Source organism: Osmia lignaria, unplaced genomic scaffold, assembly GCF_051020975.1.
Source record: "Osmia lignaria lignaria isolate PbOS001 unplaced genomic scaffold, iyOsmLign1 scaffold0001, whole genome shotgun sequence".
Taxonomy (NCBI): Eukaryota; Metazoa; Arthropoda; class Insecta; order Hymenoptera; family Megachilidae; genus Osmia; species Osmia lignaria.
This window is the reverse complement of record NW_027478158.1, coordinates 29,345,415-29,356,527: the sequence shown is the minus strand read 5'-3', so window position 1 is coordinate 29,356,527 and position 11,113 is coordinate 29,345,415.

The window sequence follows — 11,113 nt, the reverse complement described above, 5'->3', positions numbered from 1 at the left end:
TATGGCAAAATGTTAAGAGACCTTTTTTGTAGAGAATTAAGTTTCCTACTTTTTATGTTCTATGATATTTTTTGATCAGATACGTAGTTCTCGAGATATATCAAGATATTTAAAAGTTCCGAAGCCGCACCAACATAATAGAGATACAGAAACACCGTGGCCCCTTTCTTTGAGATAACTCTGCACTATTGCGAGCTGTAAATGCCACTTCCAGCTTAGCTGTGCAGAAGAAGAACAACAAGAAGAAGAAATATCTCGAAATATGTCCGTCAGGCCCCTTCCCTTGAGATATATCTGCAAATATCTCGGAAACGAAGCGAGCTATGGCAAAATGTTAAGAGACCTTTTTCGTAGAGAATTATGTTTCCTACAATTTATGTTCTATGATATTTTTTGATCAGAAGCGTAGTTTTCGAGATATATCGAGATATTTAAAAGTTCCGAAGCCGCACCAACATAATAGAGATACAGAAACACCGTGGCCCCTTTCTTTGAGATAACTGTGCACTAGTGCGAGCCGCAAATGCCACTTCCAGCTTAGCTGTGCAGAAGAAGAACAACAAGAAGAAGAAATATCTCGAAATATGTCCGTCAGGCCCCTTCCCTTGAGATAAATCTGCAAATATCTCGGAAACGAAGCGAGCTATGGCAAAATGTTAAGAGACCTTTTTTGTAGAGAATTATGTTTCTTACTTTTTATGTTCTATGATATTTTTTGATCAGACGCGTAGGTCTCGAGATATATCAAGATATTTAAAAGTTCCAAAGCCGCACCAACATAATAGAGATACAGAAACACCGTGGCCCCTTTCTTTGAGATATCTCCGCACTATTGCGAGCTGCAAATGCCACTTCCAGCTTAGCTGTGCAGAAGAAGAACAACAAGAAGAAGAAATATCTCGAAATATGTCCGTCAGGCCACTTCCCTTGAGATAAATCTGCAAATATCTCGGAAACGAAGCGAGCTATGGCAAAATGTTAAGAGACCTTTTTTGTAGAGAATTAAGTTTCCTACTTTTTATGTTCGATGATATTTTTTGATCAGATGCGTAGTGCTCGAGATATATCAAGATACTTAAAAGTTCCGAAGCTGCACCAACATAATAGAGGTACAGAAACACCGTGGCCTCTTTCTTTGAGATAACTCTGCACTATTGCGAGCTGCAAATGCCACTTCGAGCTTAGCTGTGCAGAAGAAGAACAACAAGAAGAACAAATATCTCGAAATATGTCCGTCAGGCCCCTTCCCTTGAGATAAATCTGCAAATATCTCGGAAACGAAGCGAGCTATGGCAAAATGTTAGGAGACCTTTTTTGTAGAGAATTATGTTTCCTACTTTTTATGTTCTATGATATTTTTTGATCAGAAGCGTAGTTTTCGAGATATATCGAGATATTTAAAAGTTCCGAAGCCGCACCAACATGATAGAGATACAGAAACACCGTGGCCCCTTTCTTTGAGATAACTCTGCACTAGTGCGAGGGGCAAATGCCACTTCCAGCTTAGCTGTGCAGAAGAAGAACAACAAGAAGAAGAAATATCTCGAAATATGTCCGTCAGGCCCCTTCCCTTGAGATAAATCTGCAAATATCTCGGAAACGAAGCGAGCTATGGCAAAATGTTAAGAGACCTTTTTTGTAGAGAATTAAGTTTCCTACTTTTTCTGTTCTATGATATTTTTTGATCAGATGCGTAGTTCTCGAGATATATCAAGATATTTAAAAGTTCCGAAGCCGCACCAACATAATAGAGATACAGAAACACCGTGGCCCCTTTCTTTGAGATAACTCTGCACTATTGCGAGCTGCAAATGCCACTTCCAGCTTAGCTGTGCAGAGGAAGAACAACAAGAAGAAGAAATATCTCGAAATATGTCCGTCAGGCCAGTTCCTTTGAGCTGAATCTGCAAATATCTCGGAAACGAAGCGAGCTATGGCAAAATGTTAAGAGACGTCTTTTGTAGAGAATTATGTTTCCTACAATTTATGTTCTATGATATTTTTTGATCAGAAGCGTAGTTTTCGAGATATATCGAGATATTTAAAAGTTCCGAAGCCGCACCAACATAATAGGGATACAGAAACACCGTGGCCCCTTTCTTTGAGATAACTCTGCACTAGTGCGAGCCGCAAATGCCACTTCCAGCTTAGCTGTGCAGAAGAAGAACAACAAGAAGAAGAAATATCTCGAAATATGTCCGTCAGGCCCCTTCCCTTGAGATAAATCTGCAAATATCTCGGAAACGAAGCGAGCTATGGCAAAATGTTAAGAGACATTTTTTGTAGAGAATTATGTTTTCTACAATTTATGTTCTATGATATTTTTTGATCAGGAGCGTAGTTTTCGAGATATATCGAGATATTTAAAAGTTCCGAAGCCGCACCAACATGATAGAGATACAGAAACACCGTGGCCCCTTTCTTTGAGATAACTCTGCACTAGTGCGAGGGGCAAATGCCACTTCCAGCTTAGCTGTGCAGAAGAAGAACAACAAGAAGAAGAAATATCTCGAAATATGTCCGTCAGGCCCCTTCCCTTGAGATAAATCTGCAAATATCTCGGAAACGAAGAGAGCTATGGCAAAATGTTAAGAGACCTTTTTTGTAGAGAATTAAGTTTCCTACTTTTCATGTTGTATGATATTTTTTGATCAGATGCGTAGTTCTCGAGATATATCAAGATATTTAAAAGTTCCGAAGCCGCACCAACATAATAGAGATACAGAAACACCGTGGCCCCTTTCTTTGAGATAACTCTGAACTATTGCGAGCTGCAAATGCCACTTCCAGCTTAGCTGTGCAGAAGAAGAACAACAAGAAGAAGAAATATCTCGAAATATGTCCGCCAGGCCCCTTCCCTTGAGATAAATCTGCAAATATCTCGGAAACGAAGAGAGCTATGGCAAAATGTTAAGAGACCTTTTTTGTAGAGAATTATGCTTCCTACAATTTATGTTCTATGATATTTTTTGATCAGAAGCGTAGTTTTCGAGATATATCGAGATATTTAAAAGTTCCGAAGCCGCACCAACATAATAGAGATACAGAAACACCGTGGCCCCTTTCGTTGAGATAACTCTGCACTAGTGCGAGGGGCAAATGCCACTTCCAGCTTAGCTGTGCAGAAGAAGAACAACAAGAAGAAGAAATATCTCGAAATATGTCCGTCAGGCCCCTTCCCTTGAGATAAATCTGCAAATATCTCGGAAACGAAGCGAGCTATGGCAAAATGTTAAGAGACCTTTTTTGTAGAGAATTATGTTTCCTACTTTTTATGTTCTATGATATTTTTTGATCAGAAGCGTAGTTTTCGAGATATATCGAGATATTTAAAAGTTCCGAAGCCGCACCAACATGATAGAGATACAGAAACACCGTGGCCCCTTTCTTTGAGATAACTCTGCACTAGTGCGAGGGGCAAATGCCACTTCCAGCTTATCTGTGCAGAAGAAGAACAACAAGAAGAAGAAATATCTCGAAATATGTCCGTCAGGCCCCTTCCCTTGAGATAAATCTGCAAATATCTCGGAAACGAAGCGAGCTATGGCAAAATGTTAAGAGACCTTTTTTGTAGAGAATTAAGTTTCCTACTTTTTATGTTCTATGATATTTTTTGATCAGATGCGTAGTTCTCGAGATATATCAAGATATTTAAAAGTTCCGAAGCCGCACCAACATAATAGAGATACAGAAACACCGTGGCCCCTTTCTTTGAGATAACTCTGCACTATTGCGAGCTGCAAATGCCACTTCCAGCTCAGCTGTGCAGAGGAAGAACAACAAGAAGAAGAAATATCTCGAAATATGTCCGTCAGGCCAGTTCCTTTGAGCTGAATCTGCAAATATCTCGGAAACGAAGCGAGCTATGGCAAAATGTTAAGAGACGTCTTTTGTAGAGAATTATGTTTCCTACAATTTATGTTCTATGATATTTTTTGATCAGAAGCGTAGTTTTCGAGATATATCGAGATATTTAAAAGTTCCGAAGCCGCACCAACATAATAGGGATACAGAAACACCGTGGCCCCTTTCTTTGAGATAACTCTGCACTAGTGCGAGCCGCAAATGCCACTTCCAGCTTAGCTGTGCAGAAGAAGAACAACAAGAAGAAGAAATATCTCGAAATATGTCCGTCAGGCCCCTTCCCTTGAGATAAATCTGCAAATATCTCGGAAACGAAGCGAGCTATGGCAAAATGTTAAGAGACCTTTTTTGTAGAGAATTAAGTTTCCTACTTTTTATGTTCTATGATATTTTTTGATCAGATGCGTAGTTCTCGAGATATATCAAGATATTTAAAAGTTCCGAAGCCGCACCAACATAATAGAGATACAGAAACACCGTGGCCCCTTTCTTTGAGATAACTCTGCACTATTGCGAGCTGCAAATGCCACTTCCAGCTTAGCTGTGCAGAGGAAGAACAACAAGAAGAAGAAATATCTCGAAATATGTCCGTCAGGCCAGTTCCTTTGAGCTGAATCTGCAAATATCTCGGAAACGAAGCGAGCTATGGCAAAATGTTAAGAGACGTCTTTTGTAGAGAATTATGTTTCCTACAATTTATGTTCTATGATATTTTTTGATCAGAAGCGTAGTTTTCGAGATATATCGAGATATTTAAAAGTTCCGAAGCCGCACCAACATAATAGGGATACAGAAACACCGTGGCCCCTTTCTTTGAGATAACTCTGCACTAGTGCGAGCCGCAAATGCCACTTCCAGCTTAGCTGTGCAGAAGAAGAACAACAAGAAGAAGAAATATCTCGAAATATGTCCGTCAGGCCCCTTCCCTTGAGATAAATCTGCAAATATCTCGGAAACGAAGCGAGCTATGGCAAAATGTTAAGAGACCTTTTTTGTAGAGAATTATGTTTTCTACAATTTATGTTCTATGATATTTTTTGATCAGAAGCGTAGTTTTCGAGATATATCGAGATATTTAAAAGTTCCGAAGCCGCACCAACATAATAGAGATACAGAAACACCGTGGCCCCTTTCTTTGAGATAACTCTGCACTAGTGCGAGCCGCAAATGCCACTTCCAGCTTAGCTGTGCAGAAGAAGAACAACAAGAAGAAGAAATATCTCGAAATATGTCCGTCAGGCCCCTTCCCTTGAGATAAATCTGCAAATATCTCGGAAACGAAGCGAGCTATGGCAAAATGTTAAGAGACCTTTTTTGTAGAGAATTATGTTTTCTACAATTTATGTTCTATGATATTTTTTGATCAGAAGCGTAGTTTTCGAGATATATCGAGATATTTAAAAGTTCCGAAGCCGCACCAACATAATAGAGATACAGAAACACCGTGGCCCCTTTCTTTGAGATAACTCTGCACTATTGCGAGCTGCAAATGCCACTTCCAGCTTAGCTGTGCAGAGGAAGAACAACAAGAAGAAGAAATATCTCGAAATATGTCCGTCAGGCCAGTTCCTTTGAGCTGAATCAGCAAATATCTCGGAAACGAAGCGAGCTATGGCAAAATGTTAAGAGACGTTTTTTGTAGAGAATTATGTTTCCTACAATTTATGCTCTATGATATTTTTTGATCAGAAGCGTAGTTTTCGAGATATATCGAGATATTTAAAAGTTCCGAAGCCGCACCAACATAATAGGGATACAGAAACACCGTGGCCCCTTTCTTTGAGATAACTCTGCACTAGTGCGAGCCGCAAATGCCACTTCCAGCTTAGCTGTGCAGAAGAAGAACAACAAGAAGAACAAATATCTCGAAATATGTCCCTCAGGCCCCTTCCCTTGAGATAAATCTGCAAATATCTCGGAAACGAAGCGAGCTATGGCAAAATGTTAAGAGACCTTTTTTGTAGAGAATTATGTTTTCTACAATTTATGTTCTACGATATTTTTTGATCAGAAGCGTAGTTTTCGAGATATATCGAGATATTTAAAAGTTCCGAAGCCGCACCAACATAATAGAGATACAGAAACACCGTGGCCCCTTTCTTTGAGATAACTCTGCACTAGTGCGAGCCGCAAATGCCACTTCCAGCTTAGCTGTGCAGAAGAAGAACAACAAGAAGAAGAAATATCTCGAAATATGTCCGTCAGGCCCCTTCCCTTGAGATAAATCTGCAAATATCTCGGAAACGAAGCGAGCTATGGCAAAATGTTAAGAGACCTTTTTTGTAGAGAATTAAGTTTCCTACTTTTTATGTTCTATGATATTTTTTGATCAGATGCGTAGTTCTCGAGATATATCAAGATATTTAAAAGTTCCGAAGCCGCACCAACATAATAGAGATACAGAAACACCGTGGCCCCTTTCTTTGAGATAACTCTGCACTATTGCGAGCTGCAAATGCCACTTCCAGCTTAGCTGTGCAGAGGAAGAACAACAAGAAGAAGAAGTATCTCGAAATATGTCCGTCAGGCCCGTTCCTTTGAGCTGAATCTGCAAATATCTCGGAATCGAAGCGAGCTATGGCAAAATGTTAAGAGACGTTTTTTGTAGAGAATTATGTTTCCTACAATTTATGTTCTATGATATTTTTTGATCAGAAGCGTAGTTTTCGAGATATATCGAGATATTTAAAAGTTCCGAAGCCGCACCAACATAATAGAGATACAGAAACACCGTGGCCCCTTTCTTTGAGATAACTCTGCACTAGTGCGAGCCGCAAATGCCACTTCCAGCTCAGCTGTGCAGAAGAAGAACAACAAGAAGAAGAAATATCTCGAAATATGTCCCTCAGGCCCCTTCCCTTGAGATAAATCTGCAAATATCTCGGAAACGAAGCGAGCTATGGCAAAATGTTAAGAGACCTTTTTTGTAGAGAATTATGTTTTCTACAATTTATGTTCTATGATATTTTTTGATCAGAAGCGTAGTTTTCGAGATATATCGAGATATTTAAAAGTTCCGAAGCCGCACCAACATAATAGAGATACAGAAACACCGTGGCCCCTTTCTTTGAGATAACTCTGCACTAGTGCGAGCCGCAAATGCCACTTCCAGCTTAGCTGTGCAGAAGAAGAACAACAAGAAGAAGAAATATCTCGAAATATGTCCGTCAGGCCCCTTCCCTTGAGATAAATCTGCAAATATCTCGGAAACGAAGCGAGCTATGGCAAAATGTTAAGAGACCTTTTTTGTAGAGAATTAAGTTTCCTACTTTTTATGTTCTATGATATTTTTTGATCAGATGCGTAGTTCTCGAGATATATCAAGATATTTAAAAGTTCCGAAGCCGCACCAACATAATAGAGATACAGAAACACCGTGGCCCCTTTCTTTGAGATAACTCTGCACTATTGCGAGCTGCAAATGCCACTTCCAGCTTAGCTGTGCAGAGGAAGAACAACAAGAAGAAGAAGTATCTCGAAATATGTCCGTCAGGCCCGTTCCTTTGAGCTGAATCTGCAAATATCTCGGAATCGAAGCGAGCTATGGCAAAATGTTAAGAGACGTTTTTTGTAGAGAATTATGTTTCCTACAATTTATGTTCTATGATATTTTTTGATCAGAAGCGTAGTTTTCGAGATATATCGAGATATTTAAAAGTTCCGAAGCCGCACCAACATAATAGAGATACAGAAACACCGTGGCCCCTTTCTTTGAGATAACTCTGCACTAGTGCGAGCCGCAAATGCCACTTCCAGCTTAGCTGTGCAGAAGAAGAACAACAAGAAGAAGAAATATCTCGAAATATGTCCGACAGGCCCCTTCCCTTGAGATAAATCTGCAAATATCTCGGAAACGAAGCGAGCTATGGCAAAATGTTAAGAGACCTTTTTTGTAGAGAATTATGTTTTCTACAATTTATGTTCTATGATATTTTTTGATCAGAAGCGTAGTTTTCGAGATATATCGAGATATTTAAAAGTTCCGAAGCCGCACCAACATAATAGAGATACAGAAACACCGTGGCCCCTTTCTTTGAGATAACTCTGCACTAGTGCGAGCCGCAAATGCCACTTCCAGCTTAGCTGTGCAGAAGAAGAACAACAAGAAGAAGAAATATCTCGAAATATGTCCGTCAGGCCCCTTCCCTTGAGATAAATCTGCAAATATCTCGGAAACGAAGCGAGCTATGGCAAAATGTTAAGAGACCTTTTTTGTAGAGAATTATGTTTTCTACAATTTATGTTCTATGATATTTTTTGATCAGAAGCGTAGTTTTCGAGATATATCGAGATATTTAAAAGTTCCGAAGCCGCACCAACATAATAGAGATACAGAAACACCGTGGCCCCTTTCTTTGAGATAACTCTGCACTATTGCGAGCTGCAAATGCCACTTCCAGCTTAGCTGTGCAGAGGAAGAACAACAAGAAGAAGAAATATCTCGAAATATGTCCGTCAGGCCAGTTCCTTTGAGCTGAATCTGCAAATATCTCGGAAACGAAGCGAGCTATGGCAAAATGTTAAGAGACGTCTTTTGTAGAGAATTATGTTTCCTACAATTTATGTTCTATGATATTTTTTGATCAGAAGCGTAGTTTTCGAGATATATCGAGATATTTAAAAGTTCCGAAGCCGCACCAACATAATAGGGATACAGAAACACCGTGGCCCCTTTCTTTGAGATAACTCTGCACTAGTGCGAGCCGCAAATGCCACTTCCAGCTTAGCTGTGCAGAAGAAGAACAACAAGAAGAAGAAATATCTCGAAATATGTCCGTCAGGCCCCTTCCCTTGAGATAAATCTGCAAATATCTCGGAAACGAAGCGAGCTATGGCAAAATGTTAAGAGACCTTGTTTGTAGAGAATTATGTTTTCTACAATTTATGTTCTATGATATTTTTTGATCAGAAGCGTAGTTTTCGAGATATATCGAGATATTTAAAAGTTCCGAAGCCGCACCAACATAATAGAGATACAGAAACACCGTGGCCCCTTTCTTTGAGATAACTCTGCACTAGTGCGAGCCGCAAATGCCACTTCCAGCTTAGCTGTGCAGAAGAAGAACAACAAGAAGAAGAAATATCTCGAAATATGTCCGTCAGGCCCCTTCCCTTGAGATAAATCTGCAAATATCTCGGAAACGAAGCGAGCTATGGCAAAATGTTAAGAGACCTTTTTTGTAGAGAATTATGTTTTCTACAATTTATGTTCTATGATATTTTTTGATCGGAAGCGTAGTTTTCGAGATATATCGAGATATTTAAAAGTTCCGAAGCCGCACCAACATAATAGAGATACAGAAACACCGTGGCCCCTTTCTTTGAGATAACTCTGCACTAGTGCGAGCTGCAAATGCCACTTCCAGCTTAGCTGTGCAGAAGAAGAACAACAAGAAGAAGAAATATCTCGAAATATGTCCGTCAGGCCCCTTCCCTTGAGATAAATCTGCAAATATCTCGGAAACGAAGCGAGCTATGGCAAAATGTTAAGAGACCTTTTTTGTAGAGAATTAAGTTTCCTACTTTTTATGTTCTATGATATTTTTTGATCAGATGCGTAGTTCTCGAGATATATCAAGATATTTAAAAGTTCCGAAGCCGCACCAACATAATAGAGATACAGAAACACCGTGGCCCCTTTCTTTGAGATAACTCTGCACTATTGCGAGCTGCAAATGCCACTTCCAGCTTAGCTGTGCAGAGGAAGAACAACAAGAAGAAGAAATATCTCGAAATATGTCCGTCAGGCCAGTTCCTTTGAGCTGAATCAGCAAATATCTCGGAAACGAAGCGAGCTATGGCAAAATGTTAAGAGACGTTTTTTGTAGAGAATTATGTTTCCTACAATTTATGCTCTATGATATTTTTTGATCAGAAGCGTAGTTTTCGAGATATATCGAGATATTTAAAAGTTCCGAAGCCGCACCAACATAATAGGGATACAGAAACACCGTGGCCCCTTTCTTTGAGATAACTCTGCACTAGTGCGAGCCGCAAATGCCACTTCCAGCTTAGCTGTGCAGAAGAAGAACAACAAGAAGAACAAATATCTCGAAATATGTCCCTCAGGCCCCTTCCCTTGAGATAAATCTGCAAATATCTCGGAAACGAAGCGAGCTATGGCAAAATGTTAAGAGACCTTTTTTGTAGAGAATTATGTTTTCTACAATTTATGTTCTACGATATTTTTTGATCAGAAGCGTAGTTTTCGAGATATATCGAGATATTTAAAAGTTGCGAAGCCGCACCAACATAATAGAGATACAGAAACACCGTGGCCCCTTTCTTTGAGATAACTCTGCACTAGTGCGAGCCGCAAATGCCACTTCCAGCTTAGCTGTGCAGAAGAAGAACAACAAGAAGAAGAAATATCTCGAAATATGTCCGTCAGGCCCCTTCCCTTGAGATAAATCTGCAAATATCTCGGAAACGAAGCGAGCTATGGCAAAATGTTAAGAGACCTTTTTTGTAGAGAATTAAGTTTCCTACTTTTTACGTTCTATGATATTTTTTGATCAGATGCGTAGTTCTCGAGATATATCAAGATATTTAAAAGTTCCGAAGCCGCACCAACATAATAGAGATACAGAAACACCGTGGCCCCTTTCTTTGAGATAACTCTGCACTATTGCGAGCTGCAAATGCCACTTCCAGCTTAGCTGTGCAGAGGAAGAACAACAAGAAGAAGAAGTATCTCGAAATATGTCCGTCAGGCCCGTTCCTTTGAGCTGAATCTGCAAATATCTCGGAATCGAAGCGAGCTATGGCAAAATGTTAAGAGACGTTTTTTGTAGAGAATTATGTTTCCTACAATTTATGTTCTATGATATTTTTTGATCAGAAGCGTAGTTTTCGAGATATATCGAGATATTTAAAAGTTCCGAAGCCGCACCAACATAATAGAGATACAGAAACACCGTGGCCCCTTTCTTTGAGATAACTCTGCACTAGTGCGAGCCGCAAATGCCACTTCCAGCTCAGCTGTGCAGAAGAAGAACAACAAGAAGAAGAAATATCTCGAAATATGTCCCTCAGGCCCCTTCCCTTGAGATAAATCTGCAAATATCTCGGAAACGAAGCGAGCTATGGCAAAATGTTAAGAGACCTTTTTTGTAGAGAATTATGTTTTCTACAATTCATGTTCTATGATATTTTTTGATCAGAAGCGTAGTTTTCGAGATATATCGAGATATTTAAAAGTTCCGAAGCCGCACCAACATAATAGAGATACAGAAACACCGTGGCCCCT